This window comes from Oreochromis niloticus, unplaced genomic scaffold (genome assembly GCF_001858045.2).
Source record: "Oreochromis niloticus isolate F11D_XX unplaced genomic scaffold, O_niloticus_UMD_NMBU tig00000611_pilon, whole genome shotgun sequence".
Classification (NCBI taxonomy): Eukaryota; Metazoa; Chordata; class Actinopteri; order Cichliformes; family Cichlidae; genus Oreochromis; species Oreochromis niloticus.
In genome coordinates this window covers 1-23,009 of record NW_020327196.1, presented here as the reverse complement: position 1 = coordinate 23,009, position 23,009 = coordinate 1, and the positions used below count along the sequence as shown (strand labels likewise).

At 41.8% G+C, this 23,009-nt stretch overlaps 2 long non-coding RNA genes across 2 annotated transcripts; one reads left to right on the top strand and one right to left on the bottom strand.

Moving 5' to 3' along the window:
- Positions 1-7,004: 7,004 nt before the first annotated feature.
- On the bottom strand, positions 7,005-10,163 carry LOC112844628 (uncharacterized). Its single transcript, XR_003217369.1, has 3 exons — positions 10,104-10,163; positions 9,302-9,380; positions 7,005-7,132 (listed from the first exon to the last, which is right to left on the bottom strand). It is a non-coding gene; the product is annotated as an uncharacterized LOC112844628 (long non-coding RNA).
- A 2,131-nt stretch (positions 10,164-12,294) lies between these two features.
- Positions 12,295-13,424, top strand: LOC109201028 (uncharacterized). Its single transcript, XR_002061059.2, has 3 exons — positions 12,295-12,429; positions 12,557-12,636; positions 13,042-13,424. It is a non-coding gene; the product is annotated as an uncharacterized LOC109201028 (long non-coding RNA).
- Positions 13,425-23,009: the final 9,585 nt, after the last annotated feature.

Sequence of the window (23,009 nt, the reverse complement as noted above, 5' to 3'; positions counted from 1 at the left end):
AAAGCCTCACAGATCTGAGAGCAGAGCTCAGTGGGTACATGAGCCTTTATACAGGGACAAAATGGAGTCCAGCTACCACAGTTTTGACACCAGGAGACTGTTGAATGGACTGCGCTGCATCACTGACTACAAGAAGGAAAACACAGTCAGTGTTCTCTCGCAGACGAGCTCAACATCTTCTATGCTTGTTTTGACGCAGACAACAGAGAGCAGATCCTCTACCCTCAGCAGGACGTTGAGGCTGTAACTTTAACTCTGAAAACAGAAGATGTGAGATGGACTTTTAAAAAGGTCAATCCTCATAAACCTCCAAGACCGGAACCCAGGCCAGCTTCTCAGAGTGTGTTGCTGCAGCGCCCCCTGCTGACACAAACTCCTCCCTCTGTCTCAGAGGTCAGAGGTTAGCCTGCTGCAGAGGGTCTGCCTGTTTATGGACTTCCTGTCACAGAGACAGGTCTCAGCTTCAACGCTGGTTTCTGATTGGACGGTGTGGAAACCCATCTTCCTCCAGCCGAGTGATGTGTGGATTCATCACTCTCTGCAGAACAGTGTAAGTCTGTGTGTGGGTCAGCTGCAGGACTTGTTTGACCTTTGACCCTGGCAGACAGAGCTGGTTACTGCTGTGTGACTCCTGCTGTCACTCCACTTTAAACTTCACTTAAAATAAGTTCTGACATGGCCCCGCCCCCTCTGACCTGCTACTCCTGGCTGAGGACCAATGTTCCCTCTAAGCTGCGCATGTGCGCAATTGCGCACCGCTGACATGGTCTCTGCGCACAGAAATTCTGCGTTGCGCACAAAAAAAATCTAACCTGAATTGAAATTCAAATTAATACTTTAACAATTCTGTTGTGCAGTGTTAGTGACTGGCTGCTCCCGTATGGGAACGATGCCACCTTATCCCATAGTCCAGCCAATAATGCGATTCACATTCGTATATGCGCAGCCAATCAACATCGTTGACAGGCTATGACAGCGTCCTTATGTGCCAACACCGGTGTTTTAGCTAGCAAAGCGGCGTGGCTGATGTGGAGTGAAGCCACGTTAATGACAACGTGTACAACCATTGGAGATATGAGCAGGACAGACGGAACAACTGACGGAAAAAGTGTGGACTTTATACCAGTTTTTAAATTATGTTGATAGGCCACGTAAAACCAGAGTTATGATAAAAATATCTGCAATGTTTGGTTTTCTTCCTGAATACTATCGTTGTTTATATTTACTGCAGGATAAACGGTAAAAACGGTGTTTTATAAGGAAAAAGGCCTGAAAGCCTGTGAGCAAAAACAAACTCCCCGATCCCCCTTTCATATTCGTCCAAAAAAGGACCATGTGGACCAATCAAAAAATGATATGGCAACGTGGCATCTAGTTGTTAAGAAACGGGGGGAAGTCCTAGGAGTGACGGAGGTGTTATGAGATGTGAGAGATTTGAGACGTTTAGCACAAATCTTGTGTAGTTAGTGTGTAGTTAGTGTGTAGTTAGTGTGTAGTGTAGTCAATAGTTTTGTTGTGTGTGTCAGAACAATGAGGCGACTGCTGAATGTTACAGGTGTTACAGCAGTGATACATCTCCTGTTGTCAGGCCTGCAGGTATCAGACTGTTGTTCTCTTTTATCTCATAGTGGACAGAAATTATTTTTTGGAGTGGCACAAATAATTTGTGTGGCATCAGATTTGAAGCAGAACAGCTGATTGTTCTGTAAATAGTTTGAAATGTTTATTTAAAAACGCCTTGGCTGCATTTTTAGGTAAACAGCTGCAAAAAACTTTGTTTTACTTTTACTTGAAGAAGTACCGTATTTCCCGGACTACAAAGCGCACCTGAATATTAGCCGCACAAGCTAAAATCAGGGGAAAATCCTGTTTTGTACATACATTAGCCGCACCTGACTAAAAGCCGCAGGTGTTTCAATGTTGATTTATCATATGTAAGAGGATATGCACAAAGGGAATTGTCAGGAAAGAGATGGCTGTTTGGAGACACATCCCTTTTATAAATTTTTTGAAAAACAAATTAGGGGTACATATTTGCATAAGTCTTTAGGTATATGTACAAGTACCGGTAATTTCAAGTATGAAACATGTACTGTGCTTCATAAATGAGTAACAAATGTAGTACATAACAATAACCTACAGCACACCAGAAAAATAGATTCAGCCAACCTTTTAGGCTCAGGTGCAGTGACACGGCTTTAACAAGAAGAAAAGTCAGTTATTCACCACCATCTTCCTGCGCACTCAAACCACCAAAGTCCTCTTCTCCAGTGTCGGATACGAACGGGCTCGGGATGGCTACGTCATCCACTCTCAGCTTCTTTCCTTTGTTGTCACTTTCAAAACCAAACAAATCCTCGTTGTCAGTGTCAGAGTCGAACACCCTCAGAAGGGCCGTGGCGGTGTCCTCCTCTCCATCATGCAGCAGTCCAGCCCTTTGAAATCCGTTGGTGATCATGGATGTTTTCACACTTTTCCACGCTGTCAGAATCCACCGGTGGAGTTGAGCATAACTTGCTTTTCGCAAGTTTATCGCCGCTCGTCATCTACGCCTCCCGCTGAACGCGTAGCGCTACTTTGAAGTTTGTTTTTCGCGCTACTTCGTACGGCACTGTTGCCTGGCGGATGGACATGTGACCAACATACCACTCTTGAACCCCGATACTGTGTGTCTGATCACATGCCCTTCCGCCAGGCAACGTAGTGCCGCAAAACAGCGGAACAAACAAAACAAATCCTCTTACGATGTCACAAAAATCATGGACAATCCATAGAAAAGCCGCACCTGACTAAAAGCCGCAGGGTTCAAAGCTTGTGCAAAAAGTAACGGCTTATAGCCCGACAATTACGGTAACTATATAATTATTGCCCAACATTGGTCATTATTTACTGTATTTGGCAGACAGAGTTACAGGACTCTCTCCCAGATCACAGACTCATAATACAAGTCAGAGCTTTATAAAAAAAAAAAGAAAAGAAAAAAAATTTGTGTTTTCGAAATTGGAGTTCAAGTTATTTTTACTTCCAATAGTGTTAACATACTACACAGGTCAATGACTAGATTTTTTTTACATTTTCATTGTAAGTGGGCTAAAGCAGTTAATTAAAAGTAGTCTAACATAAATGCTGTAATCTGATTATTTTAATAAACCATGTAACTTGGATGGATTAGATGCAGGCGTGACCACAGTGCACACGTCTGATGTCGCTCACAGTGGTCCAAGTGACGCTCAGGGAGTTTGTGTGTTCGCTCAGACACGTGAAAAATTAGAGGGAACATTGCTGAGGACACAGTGGAGGCTCAGAGGGGGCGGGGCTTTTCCAGTGGCGGTAACCAAACTGCATTAGGTCGCTGTACTGCCAGTGTTTAACCACACCTCTTCTGACTGACCTTTGACCTCTATCATGTTGATCTGGTCCTTATTTAATTATGTCTTTAATTTAGTGTTTAATTCTGTGTATTTATATGTGATGGTGTTCCTGAGTTCAGCCTCAGCTGATATCCACAGAAGCTCCTATTGGCTGGTTTTAAAACTCAACAAAGTCGCTCACACTCGAGGTCCTAATGAGGCTCGTTCCCAACAGTTGATAGTGACATTTTTCCATTTAAGTGGCTCTTTCAAAAACATGTCTGCCTGAAATTCACATTTCCTTTATTTTGAGGGATTTTAATAGAGAGATAGAACTTTATTAATCCCTCATGTTTATCCTCCAGGATAATATAGCATATATATATACACATATACACAAAACTTCAGCTTTCAGGAGACAGACACTATCTCCACTTTCAAGATTAGGCTTCAAACTTTCCTTTTTGCTAAAGCATATAGTTAGGGCTGGACCAGGTGACCCTGAATCCTCCCTTAGTTATGCTGCAATAGACGTAGGCTGCCGGGGATTCCCATGATGCATTGAGTTTTTCCTTTCCAGTCACCTTTCTCACTCACTATGTGTTAATAGACCTCTCTGCATCGAATCATATCTGTTATTAATCTCTGTCTCTCTTCCACAGCATGTCTTTATCCTGTCTTCCTTCTTTCACCCCAACCGGTCGCAGCAGATGGCCCTGCCCCTCCCTGAGCCTGGTTCTGCCGGAGGTTTCTTCCTGTTAAAAGGGAGTTTTTCCTTCCCACTGTCGCCAAATTGCTTGCTCATAGGGGGTCATATGATTGTTGGGTTTTTCTCTGTATCTTTTGTACAATACAAAGCGCCTTGAGGTGACTGTTGTTGTGATTTGGCGCTATATAAATAAAATTGAATTGAATTAAGGAGCTCAGAAACAAAAGTGTCTGGACTTTTTTAAGTTTCTTGAAGACATTTCATCTGAGAAGCTTCTTCAGTTTTACACTGTGTGCACAATTATTATGCCAGAACTATTTTTGAGGATTAATGTCATTATGGACCAAGGACAGTTCTCTCGGTCTCCTGCAGAACAACTCGCGCTGTAATCACTGAATGAAGACCCTCTGCTGGTTTAAAGAAGGAGGCTCGAGGCAGAGGTGAGGTGCAGACCAACCAGGCTTTTATTCAGCAACTCTAACAGAAAGATCAGAAAAATAAAACTATACAGCACAGTGATGCTGACTGAAGCCACAGCATTAAACTAAACAAACAGCTTATCTGATCATCTTTAACAACATCTAATAAATACTCTACAAATAATCACAACTATTTAATCCTGTATTTCCAACAATAAACCCTGTTCAGATATTTGTTGCTGATGGAAATGTTAAAAGGCTCCCAGGAACCAAAGGACAAAAACAGGCAACAATCACAACTGCAAAGGATCCTTTAACACAGGGGTGTCAAACTCCAGGCCTCGAGGGCCGGTGTCCTGCAGGTTTTGGATCCCACCCTGTGTCAACACACCTGAATCAAATGATCAGTTCATTACCAGGCCTCTGGAGAACTGCAAGACATGTTGAAGAGGTAATTTAGACATTTAAATCAGCTGTGTTGGTTCAAGGACACATCTAAAACCTGCAGGGACACCGGCCCTCGAGGCCTGGATTTCGACACCCCTGCTTTAACACATAAACTGGTTCTAAGATATTTTCTAGCAGGTGAACTTCTTTATCTCAGCATCTTCATGAAGCTCTGCAGAGGAGCTTGATTGCACGTACAGTAAAAAGTGGATTCAATAACAGCACCGAGTGCTGAGTGATATAATGATGCTGTGAGCAGCAGTGCAAAGGCTCACACATAGACAGCAGGTACACTGTATGTGGATGTGATCCACAGTCACAGCTGTGGGTTTCAGTCAGTGTGTAGCTAACTTCATGGTCACATTTCAAAGCTTATTGGAGCCAGAAGATGTTCAAGTAAAAGATTTATTGCTGTACTCGTCTACCAGGATAACAGGTGGTTCATAAAGTTGTGTAATACTTCAGGTTTACATCATGGAGTAGTAGTTGTGTCCCTTTATGTTTATTAGTGTGTTCACACGTCTGCTTTAACTTCACTCTCTGAAATGAAATGATTCAAATCACTGATAAAACGAACAAAACACAAACTTCATCCTTGTTTTGTCAAATCTTCATTAAAATGTGATTAAATAAATGATCAACTTCACTTCTTCGATTAATACTGTAGCTGTTACTGCTGTTGTTACTGCCACCCATCCAGGTAGTTGTAGGTCCCCACCCTGTTACATACATGCTGATTCTGACTCAGAGTCTCAATGAAGGAGGAAAGGATGGATGAAGGCAGCCTAGTGTTGGTCATGTGTCTCCAGGAGTCATCCAGGGCCTGGATCCATCTGTAACAGGAAGACAAAGTCCAGCCTGCACTGTAAAAAAAATATTGTAGAATTTACGGTGAATTACTGGCAGCTGTGGTTGCCAGAATTTCACCGTGAAAAATAAATTGTAAATGTAGAACACAAAACGGTATCCTATCTTGGTAATCTTAAATTTCACAGTAAATAATAATTATTTCTTTTACAGTAAATGACTGAATTTAAACATAAATTCATGTGAAAACAACAGACATTCCGTTAACCTGATTACAGTCTTACTTTGTAAAATATAGTGAAACTGTATAAAATAATACGGTATCATACCTAAAAAGTTGAATATTACGGTAAATTACTGGCAGCTGTGGTTGCCAGAATTTCACCGTGGAAAATATAGTGATAATGCAGAATACATAACTGTATACTTGTTGATAAATGTCAAATTCACAGTGAACTTTGGTTTTTGTGCAATTATTACATTGAAATAAAAAACTAATATAAAGTAAACCAGTTAAAATACATTTTAATAAGCTTGTTTACCGTCTCCTATTGACAAAGCACAGAAGAGCTGTATAATACAAAACATGCCTTTTTATTTAAAAGTTCATATTTACACGAAATTATTGGCAGCTGTTGCAGACAGAATGTCGTCTAAACAAATTAAGGTCCAACAAATGAGGTAATAAACATAATAGGGCTAACTGGCATAAAACTTACATTCTTTGACTTTTTGTCATAATTTGCTAGAAACATTAATAAAAACCAATAGAGACAATGATTAAATTAAACAGTTAACAACCATCCATCCATCCACTTCCACTTATCCTTTTTCAGGGTCGCAGCGCTGGAGCCTATCCCAGCTTTCATAGGGCGAGAGGCGGGGTACACCCTGGACAAGTCGCCAGTCTGTCACAGGGCTAACACACAGGGGCAGACAACCATTCGCACTCACATTTACACCTATGGGCAATTTGGATTAATCAATTAACCTATCCCCACAAACTGCATGTCTTTGGACGGTGGGAGGAAGGGAACCCACGCAAACTCCACACAGAAAGACCCCGGCCTGATGGTGGAATTGAACTCAGGACCTTCTTGCTGTGCAGCAACAGTGCTAACCACCATGCTGCCTTAAACAATTCATACTTAATAATCAAATTAATGAACTTAATACAACCAAAAACAAATAAGTACATAATAAACAGTCAAACAAAATTTAAAACACTTGATACTTGCAGTGGTTGGCAAAGTTTCTTTTTATCCAGACTTGATAGTAGAGGGCTTTCAAAACAGTCTCTGACGCTGAGGAACTGGAACAGGTTTTGGATTCAATGTGCTGGAGGACTTGTTTGTTGTTCTTCAGATGCTCGGTGTAGATTAGCGTTCTTTCCTTGCAGTCTGAAAGCAAATACAAAGCACAATAAAGCAAACTGCCCATTTCAAAAGCAAATATACAATCTTACATCTAATAGAGCTGACACAATTAATCGTATAATGACTTACAATTGTGATGCATCGCAATGCGGACGTAAAGCATTCTTAATCCATTCAGAAGAAACTAATCGATTATTAAATACAGTCCTGATCAAAAGTTTAAGACCACTTGAAACCACTTGCATGGTTGGATCTTAACAAGGTTCCAACAACATGCAACAAGCAGAAATGGGAATGACAAAACATTTAACTTACATTTCACAAACTTAAACTGGGACAGGCTGTTTTACAGCTGATCAAATGTTTAGGACCACATGCCTTTAAAAGGCCAAATCTGTGGAAAACTGTGGATTCATTGTCATTTTCTGTCAGGTAGTCAGACTGTCAGGATGTTCTGATGGCAAAAGCAAAAAACCTTTCCTTGTTGAACATGGTCGGCTTGTTGAACTGCATAAGTAGGGTCTCTCACAGCGCGCCATCGCTGCTGAGGTGGGATGCAGTTAAGACGGTCATTTCTTAAATAATCCTGGGGGTTATGGAACAAAAACGTGAAGTGGAAGACCTAAAAAATCCTCAACCCAAATTAAGGCCATTAGTGGTCTGATTGCACCCCCCATAACCATCAAATGGCATATGAGACTGAAGGGCTTCAAAAACTAATTCTCTGATGAGAAAAAAAATATAACCTTTTTTTATTCTGTAAAAAAAATGCAACCTTGATGGTCCTGATGGTTTCCAACCTTACTGGCATGACAAGCAGATCCCACCTGAGATGTTTTCTTCGCCTTACAGATGAGGGGGTGCCACAATGTTTGGCGAGATGCTTTTTCCTTCAGTGGAACAATGAAGCTTCAGGAGGTGCAGGGGTGTCAAAAGGCTGCTGGCTATGTCCAGATGTTGCAGAAAGCATCCGTGATGGCTTAGGGCCCTCATCTGTGTGGTAACGACTGGGTTTTTCAGCAGGACAACGCTACAGTACACAATGCCCACAGGACAAAGGACTTCTTCCAGGAGAATAACATCACTCTTTTGGACCATCCTGCGTCTTTCCTGATCTAAATCCAACTATGAATGGACAAGTTCCTCCTTCATGTGGCCCTCTTCACCACTTGGAGAAATGTTCCCACTCACCTCATGGAAACGCTTGCATGAAGTGATCAACAAGAACAGCGGACCAATTAATTACTGAGTTCAAGTTTGGAACTTTCTGTTTTGGGGGTTTACCCATGTTTTCTGGAGGTGTGGTCCTAAACTTTTGATCAGCTGTAAAACAGCCTGTTTCAGTTTAAGCGTTGTTTTTCATAAATTGCATGCTCAAAAAATGTTTTGCCTTACTCCTATTTCTTCTTGTTGCATGTTGAAGCTCTACTTGGAACCTTCTTAAGATCCAACCATGCAAAATATGATTTTTTGCCATTTTTCAAATGGTCTAAAACTTTTGATCAGGACTGTACAACCTAAAAATAACAGCAATTTGTTTTCTTCAGCCACATACATCACAGTGGACCAACAAGTGCAGTTTGTGTTCAGACAAGTTTTGAGCAATAAAAAAAGTAGCGTATATGTAACCTCCTTTATTTGTTGATAAAAAGAAACAAACTGAAATGAAGTTATCATGATGCACTGGGAAAAAAATTATATTTTTCAGCGCAAAATGTCTGTAGTTTTCTAATAAAATCTCTGTTGCTGAGCCTCACAGGTCCTTTTCTGCTGCTGCTGCGCATAACATGTCAGCAGTGGCTTCGCACATGCGCGATTGGATGCAGTGGGGTAAAAATCATCTGCTCCATCTTCCATTCCACCACGTCATCAATCATGAGAGGCAACAGCCTTAAAAAGTTCCAGTTTTATATTAACTGTGCTGAGAGTTTGTTTGAGGACTGATCTCACACGGCTTTGAAGAGGTATCAGAGTCAGAGTATTTAAACTGTTTGATGCTCCAATTCAGAATGGAGTAGGTGAACCATTCTTTTTTTATTCACAAAAAAATTTAAGAAACAGCGCAACATCATATGACAAAATGACATAAAATCTTGTGTCCTAATCAAAATGGCAAACCTGTCTGACAGATGTGAAAATATTTTAAACAGTTGAAAACTGACTCAAACTTTACTCCTTCTATATCTGGTGTACCTTCAGTCTTGAGGTGTTCAACAGGAGAGTTGTACATCTCTATGGTGCATTCTGCTCCACACTGATTTGGATCACCACCCTGAAAAACAGATTGCGTCATTAAACAGTATCTACAGAAATGTTGTGTACGACTAAAGCAGAGGCCACCAGTGCAATGTGAGCCCAAATTATCTCCAGCATGCAAAACAAGGTTCCTTTAACTACAGTTTTATCTATTTATTTCCATAACCTAAAGGATTAACAACTTCAAAGGCATCTTGGTATAGCAGTAGTGTGAAACATAATGGATTTTGGTTAAAAAAAAATACTACTTTTGAATATCTGACCATCACTAATGTCACACAGTACATCTGATAAAGACTCAGCTGATTGGTCACCTGTTACACATTTCTGGATCCCTTGACCGCCTCACAAAGCTTGGAAATACCCTCATCAGATAATGTTGTTTCAGTTTTAAGAAGTGTAGTGAGCTTATTCAGAGTATATGACTGACCCAACTCATATTTTTTTTTTTAATTTCCTCTACAGTGGTCAGGATGGCAGAAGCAGGTCACAATGAAATACATAACCTCTCAGTGACTCACTGACTTGGCACAGAAATCAAAAAGGAACATTGTCTGGCGTTTGTTTCACAGTAAAGCTAGCTAAAATCTTCAACCTGCTGCATTAGCATGAACTTTCCAGAAAACTAAACAGGACTGAAGGCGAAGCCTGTAACAGAGGAACGCTTTCAATGCAACAAGAAAACTAAGCGAACTATGGTTACAGCTGATATACGTTTCAAGTCTAATGATATACTTACATTGAAAGAGAAGGTTGTTGGTTCGCAGGGTGCTGCTAGGCTCCCTTGCTGAGTGGAGTCAGTCTGGACCAGGTCTGGACCGTTAGAAGTGGCGCTATCTTCTTCTTCGTTGGTTTGGTTTTAAATATTTGGCGCTTCCAAGGAGTATTGGTGCCCTCTGCTGTTGCAGTACCTCAAAGTCAGACAGCTATTTCTGACAACATCGTACCCTCCTCGTCTAATTTCATATATATATATATATGTATATATGACGGTTTAGACACGTGATGCGTTTTCTCCCAAACGTGGACTTTAAGGAAACTGATTGTTACAGCTTTTATAATACATTCGTTGACTGCTCTTGACCTTGCAAACTACAACAATTTATTAACATTATTTCATTATTTTTTTGTATTTTTATTTTGATCCATTAATTTTAATTTCAGAAGGTGGTATCACACTCAAACAGATTGAACACGGACTGAACAGTGGCAAATCCATGATTTAAACCTCCCTATAACACAAAATATTTTATTTATTGTAACTGTGTTATACTTGGTGAGAGTCTAGAACTTCTAGAACTTTTTATTAGTAGTAATTGTTTGTATGTACTGTTAAAATATACTGTTTTATCAAACAGCCTGAGGTTGTTGATATTAAAAACATTTCACCGTAACTTTCTGGGCCATATTACTTTACTTTACTTTACTTTAATTACTTTACTTAACTTTAATGGGCCATATTACAGTACATGAATATATTTTCAACATATTAGGAGTGTAAAAATAAAGGCAAATCACCGTTTTTCAATTTACAGAAATGTAATGTCCATATTACAATCAATTACCCTTTTTGATTTAATGGTAATTTACCGTTGCCATTTTACAGTTATTAACTGTAATTTTTATGTACATTTCTTACAGTGTGTAATCACTGGCATCCTATCAGGCACAGCATTTCCATCCAGCATCCTGACGATGCTAACAACCCGTCAAACGTCTCCTCTTGTCCACAGAAGTCACACTTCCTGTGTCATGTTTACCCATCTTTTTAAGTGTGCTATTCAAGCCTGTGTGACCAAATCTGACTCTTCAGATTATATCCTCGTCTCTCCTGCAGCTTCTTCTACATGGCCCGACTGTTTTCTGTATAGTAATATCTGCCTTTTCCGTCTCTGTCCCATTGTGCCTGCCACTCGTCCTTCATCTTTACCTTGATTATACTCTTCACCTCACTTTTACTGCATTTTATAGTCAAACCTACACGACTTCTTCTTGCTGCACCTTTTACAAACTTAACGTCCTGTTCATTGCATCAACACCGATATTCACAGGAAGCCATAAGAAATCCACTTCTATCCCTCTGTGTTTGATTCTATACAATAAATGAAGTATATCAAAAACAATATCTTGCCTAGAGTCTGAAGACATATCACCTATACTCACTAGCTGCTAGAGTCCCAGCAAACCAAATAGCTCCCTATTGGTGCGTCCTCCACCCAGTTCAAAGCCAGTAAAATCGCTACCAGCTCCCCAGTATAAACTGCCACATCATCTGTAATTCTTTTACTCATCACCAAACTTATTTCTGGGAGAACAAATGCAACAGCCGTTCTTTTATCTGACAGTGTTGATGCATCAGTAAATACCCTCACATGACCTGAAAACTTTCCCACTATATGAACCTGCTTTCAGTCGCCCCTCCTCCCTCGCCCCAAGCTTCCTTTACAACATAACTTATAAAAAAACAACTTTATTGATAATTAGCAACAACAATTACATACAGTCTAGAAGAAGAATCACATGATCAAGGAGCAGAAGTTTATGGTTTTAATAGCTTTTATATTTTGGGAAAGTTTTAAAAACATTGTTTGGTTTTATTCATAAAGCATTGAAAGGACAGCTTTGCATTAGAAAAGTAAGATCAGTAAATGAATCCATTCAAATTCTTTTGCCTTGTTTGCAAAAGAAGCCAAAGAATATTTTTGTTACAAAGAGAGAATTCAGAATAGATCAAAGATCACAAACATCAGGCACTGATGGAAACAGCCACACACAGAAACAGATGCACCAACAGGTGAATGAGGCCTGTTGTATAAATGACTTTGAGTGCTCAGGTAGAAACGCATGAAGAACCAGTGCGTCTAATATTTGGAAACTAATCTGTGTTTGAGCGTCCTGGATGAAATCATGTTGGAGAGCGAGGACATTGTCTTTCTTCACCGAGTGTGTAACTACAGGACGTGTGCAGAAGGTTTAATCGTCCTCCTGACAGTTATTGATGAGCGAGTCCTTCAGGGAGGCTCCAAGATCACTGTGGGTTTTACCAGCTGCTGCTAAACTGAGAGGTGTTGCTGCTTTATGTGTGAAGAGGTTTGCATCGCTTTAACAGTGCAGACGGCTTCTTTCCTCATGTGCACCCATTTCATATGTTTTTTATTGTGATGTTTAGTAACACCTGCTTTCCTCCTTCAGGGAGACGATAAAGTGAGCTCAACCTTAAACATGTGGAGAGAACGTTTGACCAACAGTCCTGGGACGACTACAGAACAATGGTTAGTTTTTAATGATAAAACCTTCATAAAGTTTTTTAATGGAAATAAATGCTGAGCCTGTTTCATGATGTTTGCCCTGCAGCATCAGGCAGGATTAATACTGTAACAAACCGTGTGTCACATTTATAATGACTTTAAATGAAGACTTGGATTGGATGGAGATGTCAGCTGGATTTGTGCTGACTGTCACTTTAAATGTTTTCATTTCTGTTCAGCTTCTAAATCTACTTTTGTATAATGTTTGCTGATGTTTGCACTTAGTGACGTTTTTAAGAAGAGCCAATAAATAAATCCTGACTTTATACAAAAATAAAGGTTTAATGTGTTTAGTGTGACAGTGGAGGAGAGTGCACATAATAAGAGTCATTAACAGAATGCTGACAATTATAATCTGTCTCATTTTAGGACCAGCTCACAGGCACAACAGACTGCAGAGCAATCAAGGCACCAGTTAAACGTCCATGTGCCCGGCTTACAGCCAATGAACAATCAGTACGGTCCCCATTGTCCCCACCAACATCACTGTACTGGAAAGACTGTGCTGCCATAGTCAGAGATGAACTGGTACTAAAATGTAAGGCAGCTAATGTGTGTGGCATCAGCAGCACAAATGCATCATGGCTGCAACGCTCCAGTGTGTTTAAACATTTGAACATTTCTGTGGCTTCAAACCAGCAGCTCCTCTGTACTCAGTCATGTTTGTGTGTCTGTCAAAGTGATTGTTGTCTTTAAAAAGCCTTTTGTGTTTGAGTTTTGTGAGCAGTGCCGAGCTTCTCTTTAGTCTAAGGTGAGTCGATATATTTGATTCCATTGGTGTGATTTTCAAAGTCAGCAGCAGCAAACGCTGAACAAGCAAAGTTTGGGCCCATCAGCGACAGCAGTGGATCTACTGACCTGTAGGTGTTGGAGGTGTTTGTGTGCAGCTGTGGGTGAGTCAGCTTATTTCACTTATTGATGACAGAGCGCTGTTAGCTTGAGAGGATCCACTGAGCTGTTTCATCTACTCGGGGCGACCGTGGCTCAGGGGGTTGGGAAGCGTACCTGTAACCGGAAGGTCGCCAGTTCGATCCCCGCCTCTCTGTCCTGGTCGTTGTGTCTTGGGCAAGACACTTTACCCTACCGCCTACTGGTGTTGGCCAGAGGGGCTGATGGCGTGATATGGCAGTCTCGCTTCTGTCAGTCTGCCCCAGGACAGCTGTGGCTACAACCGTAGCTTGCCTCCACCAGTGCGTGAATGAATAATGGCATTGTAAAGCGCTTTGGGTGCCTTGAAAAGCGCTATATAAATCCAATCCATTATTATTATTATTATTATTACTCTGTCTCTGCCAGCAAGCAGAGCCCAGGGTTGGCTTCATAAGCTGGATGTGGCCTTGCTCAAGGGCACTTTATCAGCATGTTCCCAGCAGTAACAGAGGGATTCAAACTGGTGACCCTGGAGTAGGAATCACCCAGAAAAGTCACCTTATGTCAGAAGTTTTAGTGAGACGGGAACAACATTACAGCTCTGATGTCATTGATCTGTGCAGTGAGGACATATTGAACTATGAGGACACAGCTTACAGGTTCAACACTGACCCTGGGTCAGCATGTGCAGGCTGCCATGGTGTTGGTGTCACCACTACAGACAGCTCAGGTTCAACTAGTTCTTCTTTGATTTGCTTCTATAGCACAAAGTGTGACATCAGTCTCGTCCAATCAGCATCTGAATCCATAAACGTGCGTGTGACCTCGTCCGACCAGAGGACGTCAGCATCATCAAAGTTTATCAAATCAAAGTTTATTTATATAGCACATTTCAAAGACCGAAGTACACCAAAGTGCTTTCCATAAGATCACAGTACACATAAAATCAAAATATAATAAAATTATAAATATGAAAATATAATAAAATAGTTACATAATCCAATGCAATCCGGATGCAGTTTGCCCTAATTGACCTTAAATACAATGTCGAACATATATGTTTTTTAACGTGACTTAAAAGACTGAATAGAATCCAATGCGCGTATATGGAAAGGAAGTGTATTCCATAACCTAGGTGCTGCAACGGCGAAGGCACGATCACCTCTGGTTTTCAGGCGAGACCTGGGTTGCACTAAGAGCAGTTGGTCTGATGATCTTAGTGCTCTTATGGGGCTATACGGGCAGAGAAGATCAGCTAGGTAATCAGGTGCCATATTATTTAAGTTTTTGAAAGTAAACAGTAAAACTTTAAAATCAATTCTAAATTTAATGGGGAGCCAGTGTACGTTTGCAAAGACAGGGGTAATAGAGTCGTACTTTCTTGAGCCAGTCAAAAGGCGAGCTGCGGCATTATGAACTAGCTGCAGTCGTTGAAGAAGGGAGAGTTGTAGGCCCATATACAAGGAGTTGCAGTAATCTAGCCTTGTAGTAATGAAGGCATGAATAAGTTTCTCCAAATCCTTGTAGGGAATATAAGATTTAGCCTTAGAAATTAGACGTAATTGATGAAAGCTGGATTTAACCACACTAGATACCTGTTTATCTAGTTTAAATAAGCTATCCATAATGACTCCAAGGTTCCTAACAGCATCAGTAAGATGACTAGCAGCAGGACCAAATATGTCATTCAGCCGTCCTGGAGATGTATCTCTGTCAAAGACAATAATTTCTGTCTTCTTCTCATTTAATGTAAGAAAATTTTGTGATAGCCATTCCTTAACATCCCTTAAACAATCAAGCAGAAGATGTAATGGGGAGGAAGGAAGTCCTGTCAGATGAAGATAAATTTGAATGTCGTCCGCATAACAATGAAAGAGACATTATGTTTAGCAAATATTGAACTCAATGGCAACAAATACAAGGAAAACAACACAGGGCCCAACACCGAGCCCTGGGGGACACCACAACGAAGGAGAGCAGGTGTGGAAAAATATTTACCTATCATGACTGAGAATGACCTATTAAAGAAATAGGATTTAAACCATGTAAGGACAGTTCCTTTTAGGCCAACTACTTGTTCAAGCCTTGTCAAAAGAATATCATGGTCAACAGCGTCAAACGCCGACGTCAGATCCAGTAAGACTAAGATTGCGGGACGCCCCGTGTCAGTAATTAGGAGCAGGTCATTAAAAACCCTTAATAAAGCAGTTTCAGTACTATGACGCTGTCTAAATCCAGACTGAAATTTTCATATAGACCATTTCTCTCTAAATAAGTCTGAAGTTGTTGAAGCACAATTTTCTCTAGGATTTTTGACAAAAAAGGAAGTTTAGAAATCGGTCTGTAGTTCGCTAGCGTATTATGGTCAAGGCTAGCTTTCTTTATAACTGGTTGCACGACTGCATGTTTAAAGGCAGTCGGAACACAGCCAGATGACAATGATAAGTTCATTAAAATAGGATACAAGGCCCGATAGTATCGAACGCCTCCTTAATTATGCGCGAAGGGATGGTGTCAAACAAAGAGTTAGAATTTTTCTGGGTATTAATTAATTCTTTTAACGTCGTGAGTGATGCCAGTTCAAACTGATGGAAGGCAGCTGAACATACTGAGATTGGGGCATGATTTACAATCAGGGGGTGTGAAGCCCTTAGTAGTGAAATTTTATCTACAAAATAGTTCAAGAATTTCTCACAAAGGCCCGGGGAGGCATCCATCAAGACGTCAGGGCAGGGATTAACCACTGAGTTGAAAATTTTAAATAGAACTCGAGGGTTATGACTGTTAGTTGCAATAATGTTTGACAAGAAAGATGTTTTAGCCATTTTAGCGGCCTTCTGATATGTGGACCGGCTCATGTACAGGATGTCTAGAGACACCTGGAGTTGATCTTTCTTCCATTTCCTCTCAGCTCGGCGACAATCACGTCTGAGGGCAATGGTAGATTCATTTAACCAGGGTTGACGAGAGATTTTACGGCGTTTGGTCTTTACTGGGGCTACAGTGTCCAAGATGGAGGAGCATGTAGAGGTAATAAAGTTAACTAAACCATCAACCGAGAGGGAAGCATTACTAAAGTCATCATAGCAAACAGTGTTAGTAAAAGCCTCGGAAAAGAGGGCAACAGACTCCGAATTAATCAGGCGTGTTAGGCACTGTGGGCCCTCAAAGTTCAGATCCAAGTTACATGACTGGACGTTAAACATAACTGGGAAATGGTCCGAAATCCCAGCATCATTAATGTCAGTGATGGAAATATCCAGGCCGTACGACAGAACCAAACCCAGCATATGCCCTTTAGTGTGAGTTGGTTGTCTAACCCACTGAGTGATATTAAATGAGTCAATGAGTGATAAAAAGTCCTTGGCGAGGTGGTCGGCCTCACAACATAAATGAATATTAAAATCACCACAAATAAGAACACGATCGTTAAGCAAGAGGATAGATCCTAGAAGCTCAGCGAATTCACTGATAAAGTCCTTAATACATTTTGGAGGGCGGTACACTACCACACAGAGAATCCGAGAGGAATCAAGCAGCTCCAGAAGTTGTACCTCGAAGCTGGAATATGAGGCAGAGGGCAATAGTCGCACTCTGAGTTTAGTTCGAAAAACCGAGGCTACTCCTCCACCCCTGCCCACAGTCCTAGGAGTGTTAAAGAAGGCGCAGTCTGGCGGGAGAAGTTCCGAAAAGGGAGAGGACTCACCGGGGCGGATCCAGGTCAACGTTAAAAACATCATGGGGATAATGTCTACAGCAGGAAAACCACAGGGACAGTTGGGTTTGCTGCACGTCTGAAACACACAATTAGCTCAGATATGTTCATGTCTCTAACACCAATACAATGACTGAGTGCTCTATAGGAGCTAATGTTAACAACTGTAACACTGCTGTTTGTCATGGTTTTTACACCAAATGATAACAAAACGTTGGGAAAAGTGAAATATTGGAACATGAAATCATAAATTATTACATTTAACCAAAATAATACAGTTAAATCTCCTCTGTTGGCTCATAAGCTGCTCATCTGGATGCTAAATCAGTGCAGTCCTCTCTGAACATTAGATAACATAGATCAACACACACACTTATTTTTGAGCGGCTGACTTCACTCACAGAAACTCTTAAGAAGCTCCTCAGATGATGACTTTGGAGTTTTGTTTTACTGTCAGTGCATAAAAGCTAGAAAAGGAAGAAAAGCAGGAGAAATGATCAAAGTGCTGCTGTGTGCAGGAAAACTACAACATGTTAGTGAGAAACACAAACAGGGTGTGTTGTGAAACTCCCAGAGGAAACGTGTGTGCAGGCTGGATCTGTCTGTGACTTCCTGTATCTCTGCCACAGACTGGGACAGACACCAGTGAAACCAGTCACTGTGTTCATGTGCTTGTAGCCAGCAGCCTGTAATGTGAGGCTGCTTGAGTCAGTCGTCTGCTTCGACCATGTAAACCTTGGTGTCTCCTACATGTACAGATGTTTCCTACAGACTGTGCTGCTCCAGCTGTCACACAGATGTTGAATCAGCAACATTTGCTGTCATGTCCTCCCACAGATAACAGGCTGCATACTAGAGGCTCACCTCTCCTACCTGCTGCTCCACTCCCCATCGCTGTTTTGGCCACGCCTCCATTGGTCACAGGTAAAGGTGAAGCCTGGGACATGGAAGCCTTTACAGCAGAGCTTCATGGGCCTGACAGCGTCCAGCAGCAGACTGAGGAGAGAAAGGTGGCAGAGTTCGCTGTACAAACAGTTTCTCTTCTTTCCTGTTAAACCAGCTGAGAGTGAGCACATGTTCTCCCCTGAGGTTCTCATAAGAGAGGAAACTCAAAGCTGAGGAAGACCAACGTCTCCATCCACTCACAGTCCCTGCAAACAAAACAACCATTTGAACTTTAACATTTGTTGTTAGTTCTTGTGTCACTCAGCACATCTCAGCTGTTTCTCTGAGTTTCTGTTGCTTCTGAATGTCTTCCTGTGATTGGCTGTTCACAGAGACACATGACTACATGAATCAGCTCCACATGTTCTCAGCAGCAACATCTGGGCAGCTGTGACAAGTTAAAGACTCAACATGTTTCTAAGTGCAATTAAGACAAGAAGCGAGTAAAGATATGATGGAAAGCAACAGAAGAGCAACGTGAGCCACAGTAAGTGATGGAGGATGAACTGGTTCTGTCTCTGTTGGTGGGCTCGTATACTGGCAGGAAGGAAGTTTCTCTGGGATTCCTCCCTCACAGCACCAGTGAAGCCTCTGTTTCTGTCACTATTGTCTCTTTGAACTTTGATTATTTGTGCTTTCACAGAATTTTCCTGTTTCATGGTGTTTTAGAAGCAGCAGTGTGTGTGAGCTCTCAGGGCCACCGTCCATCCTGTAGACCAGGGGTAGGCAACCTTTCTGAAGACAAGTGCCATCTAAAATTTCCTCAGAAGTCAGTGTGCCATATGATTGCATTAGCAATAAATTTAATAACGCTCTATATTAACAGTTACACACCATATAGAACAACTTTATAGAATTATATTTGTTCGCAGATGTTTGCAGTTATCAGCTATTCTAAGACAGAAAGGAGTTAATGTAAGTGGAAATTCCTCAGGTATACCTAGGTGGGGGTCTCAACATTTAACTTTATAACTGTGTCTGGAGGGAGATGATATTTATGGCCTCTAGGAAGAGACACACACCCACAGTGTTTTAACTGATATACTCCCACACCTATATGCACATTCACTCACGTGCACAGACATACACACAGGTACGCGCACACAGTCATTCACGTGCACTCACATAGACATACGGGTACGCGCACACACAGGCACTCACGTGCTCGTGCACATAGACACAGACACAGAGTTTGCAGCACACTGTGGGGGATTATATAGGGCTGCTTCTATAAAGCTGGCTGTGACTAACAAAGGGTGAAGATTTTGCAGAGGGACACACCGGCCTCGTCTTCCCTTCTAGAAGTGCATGCTAAATAAAGATGAATAAAGATTTTGTAAAATGGCTACTGAGTTCCGGTGCCATTTCTGGATCCCTCGACGAATAAAGAACCGGGGAAAAACTGGTTTCGTAACAACTTGCAATGACTTCACTCTTTTTTATGCTCTGCTTTTGTGCTGAAGCACTTGTCTCAAATGGTTGTCTTGAAAGGTGCTCTATAAATAAAATGTGACTTTACTTTGACTTCATCGTGGCTGAAGAGTTGGGCGTTCGCCTTGTAATCGGAAGGTTGCCGGTTCGAGCCCTGCTTGGACAGTCTCGGTTGTTGTGTCCTTGGGCAAGACACTTCACCTGTTGCCTACTGGTGGTGTCAGAGGGCCCGGTGGCGCCAGTGTCCGGCAGCCTGGCTCTGTCAGTGCGCCCAGGGTGGCTGTGGCTACAATGTAGCTTACCATCACCAGTGTGTGAATGGGTGGATGACTGGATATGTAAAGCGCTTTGGGGTCCTTAGGGACCAGTAAAAGCGCTATATAAATACAGGCCATTTACCATTCATGTCCACACGTCACAGCCAGATGTTTAAACTGCATCTGGAGCTACTTTAATACTACCAGGCTGTCATGGAAACACATCATTTGCTCCCATTTCTCTGCTTGGATCCACAAGAAATGCCAAAGATAACAGCTGCCATGCATCTCACAGTCTCTGTGGCAGAAAAAAAGGTGAGTCTGTCACGGCGGGGTGCGCCGGTGTGTTTTTGAAACAGGACCCAAAGCAGATTGACGAAGAGTTGCAGGTTAAACAAAAGCGATCCTTTATTGGATGATGGCAGAGTTGGACATGAAACCCCAAGCAAACTAAAAAACACTAAGAAACAAACACTATGAAGCTCTATGACTGAGACTAGACAATGACTAAGACAATGGTGGGGATAACAGACAACATGACAATGACATTCAGAAACAGAGGACTTAAATACACACGAGGCAATCAGGGGGAGTGGAGACACATGAGGAAACAGCTGACTAGGATAAATATAATGATGCACAGGAAAGAGTAAAACTAACCACATGAACACAGAACACAAGACCCTTTCAAAATAAAACAGGAAACAGCAGACTTAGACACGACAGCACAAGGTTAACAGGCCTAACGCACATGACAGACTAGACAAGGACCAACACAGAACCAATGAGACAGATGATAAACAATCACTAACCTAAACCTCCACTGACCCCTAAATAAGAACAACACAAACCTATAACCAAACTAACATGAAAACTTCAAAAATTACAAAATTACAAAATAAAACACTCGTGACAGAGTCCTTGTTTGAGAGTCAGGCTGTAAGTGTTCAGCTGTAAACAAACTAAACACTGACTGTTTCTGTCTTTTGATTTGCTGTATTTCCTTGTGTGTTTGCACATTTCAGTGACTCGCTGCTGCATTTCCCATCAGAGTAGAAATAATGAGGGCTGGCTCCAGACTTTTGCACAGCACTGTAGGTACCAAATGCCCTTAATCAGTCAGAGTGCACAGGAAAAGCTGCTCAGCACAATCTGACAATTCAAACTCTTTCACATGTATGAATGTGATGAAAGGTCAGTTTCGTGTGCTTATTCAAAGCCACGTGCTGCTGCTGTATCTCCACTGAGTTCATCTGTGATTTGAGCGGCTGGGCTGCAGTTAGTGAGCGAGACTGATGGCCAAGCACAGATGATGTCCACAAAATGTCCTTTTGAATGACAAATCCCTCTGTCATTACTCTGATCTTTGCTGATACATCTGTAGAAACAAGAGGTGAAGAACTCCACCATCAGAAGAGCAAATGAAACCTGAAGAGAAACGTTTCATGACGTGAACAGAGAACTGTGGATGACAGCGCACTGAAGCCCTGGGGTTTTGTCCATGTTTGTTAGCATGCAGCATAGGTTATAGAGCTCTATCTGCTAACACGCCGCCCGTGTGTCTGCTTCTGATTCACAGACTTATAGAAAGAAATCTATGAGCTCGGGAATTTAACAGGGAGCGACAGTCACAAGCTGCCAGCTCCTGCAGCTTCTGTCTTTGGTCTGGTTGGTTTCTTGGTCACATGACACAGGTCAGCTGTTCACACAGAGTTCAGCTTCATAGGCCGGAACAGTTTGGAATCATAATGGGAATAATGGTTCTTATATGGAGCTTTTCTCCTCTGAGCACTTTGATACTTGCCTCATTCACACATTCATACGAGTGTGTTTACTACTATTAGTCTCTCACACTGGGACTGCATCTTTCATTGTTAATCTCACCTTCAGTTTGACAGAGACAGGATCTGATTAGCTTCTTGTTCTTATAATGAAGCGACTGATAAAGAAAGCTCCTTTCAAACATGAAGCAATGATCCAGCTCCTGTTGTGGTTGGTCTGGCTGGTTCACTACAGATTCAGCAGACAGAAAGAAGTTGATGAGGAAACAACAGTTCAGTTCATTTCTGTCCTGGTTCATGAAAATGGCAGCACTGCTGAGGAGCACTTGGATGAGTGATGAAACGTTTCTTCCACTGAAAACACCACGTCCTTGGAGAAGACTCTCCTGAGTTTTTCAGATACACCGGCTACATAGGGAATGACAATGTTGTTGCGTTTGTCTTTCTGATCCTCCCTAGTTGGTGTCTGATGTTCTTTTCTGTGCATCTTTGCTGAGTTGATGAAAGCCCAATTAGGATAAGCGCATGTTTTGAGAGTTTCCTTTACATGTGTGTGTTCCTTCTTTTCCTTTCAGGCTTAGAGGGAACATTTTCTGCCCGGTGTTGTAAGGTCCTGATCACTCCAAGTTTGTGTTCCAGAGGGTGGTGGGAGTCAAAGAGGAGGTACTGGTCCATGTGTGTGGGCTTCCGGTAAACTTCAATGTTGAGGTTCTTGTGTTTTGATTTTACCGAGGTGTCGTCTACATATCTGTACCAGTGGCTGTGTACTCTGCCTTTAAATGAGCCAAGAGCCTTTCTTTCCACTTCCTCCATGTGAAGGTTGGTTCAACAGGTGACACCAGGGAGCCCATGGCACATCCATGTTTTTGTCTGTAGAAACCCTCATGTATTTGAGATATGTGGGTAAGGCAGAGGTCTAACAGTGTGCACAAACTGATAGGGTAAAAGTTGGTTCTTTCAAGGACTGGCACAGCGGCCAGGGAAGCCGAAGGGAAGCTGAAAACATCACATCAAGAAGGCCTTGAGTAAATGTGGTTATCCCAGCTGGACTATTGTCAAAGCTAAGAAAGCGCCAAAAGAAAGCTCCAGCCAATCCAGGACAGAAGGACAACCGCTGTCTAAGCAAAAAACTGTAGTGACCCGCATGTGTCAGGAGTATCGGAGCAGTTTAGAACCATTTTTTCTAACACAGTGTCTCTGTGGCTTTTAAACCCCAAAACACGTTGCGCCAAAAATTGGTCCACCCCGACACAAACAGAGTAACATAGTGTACGCTGTTAAGTGCCAGGAGGCATGGCATGATTATACATCGGGGAAACCAAACAACCTCTGGCGAAG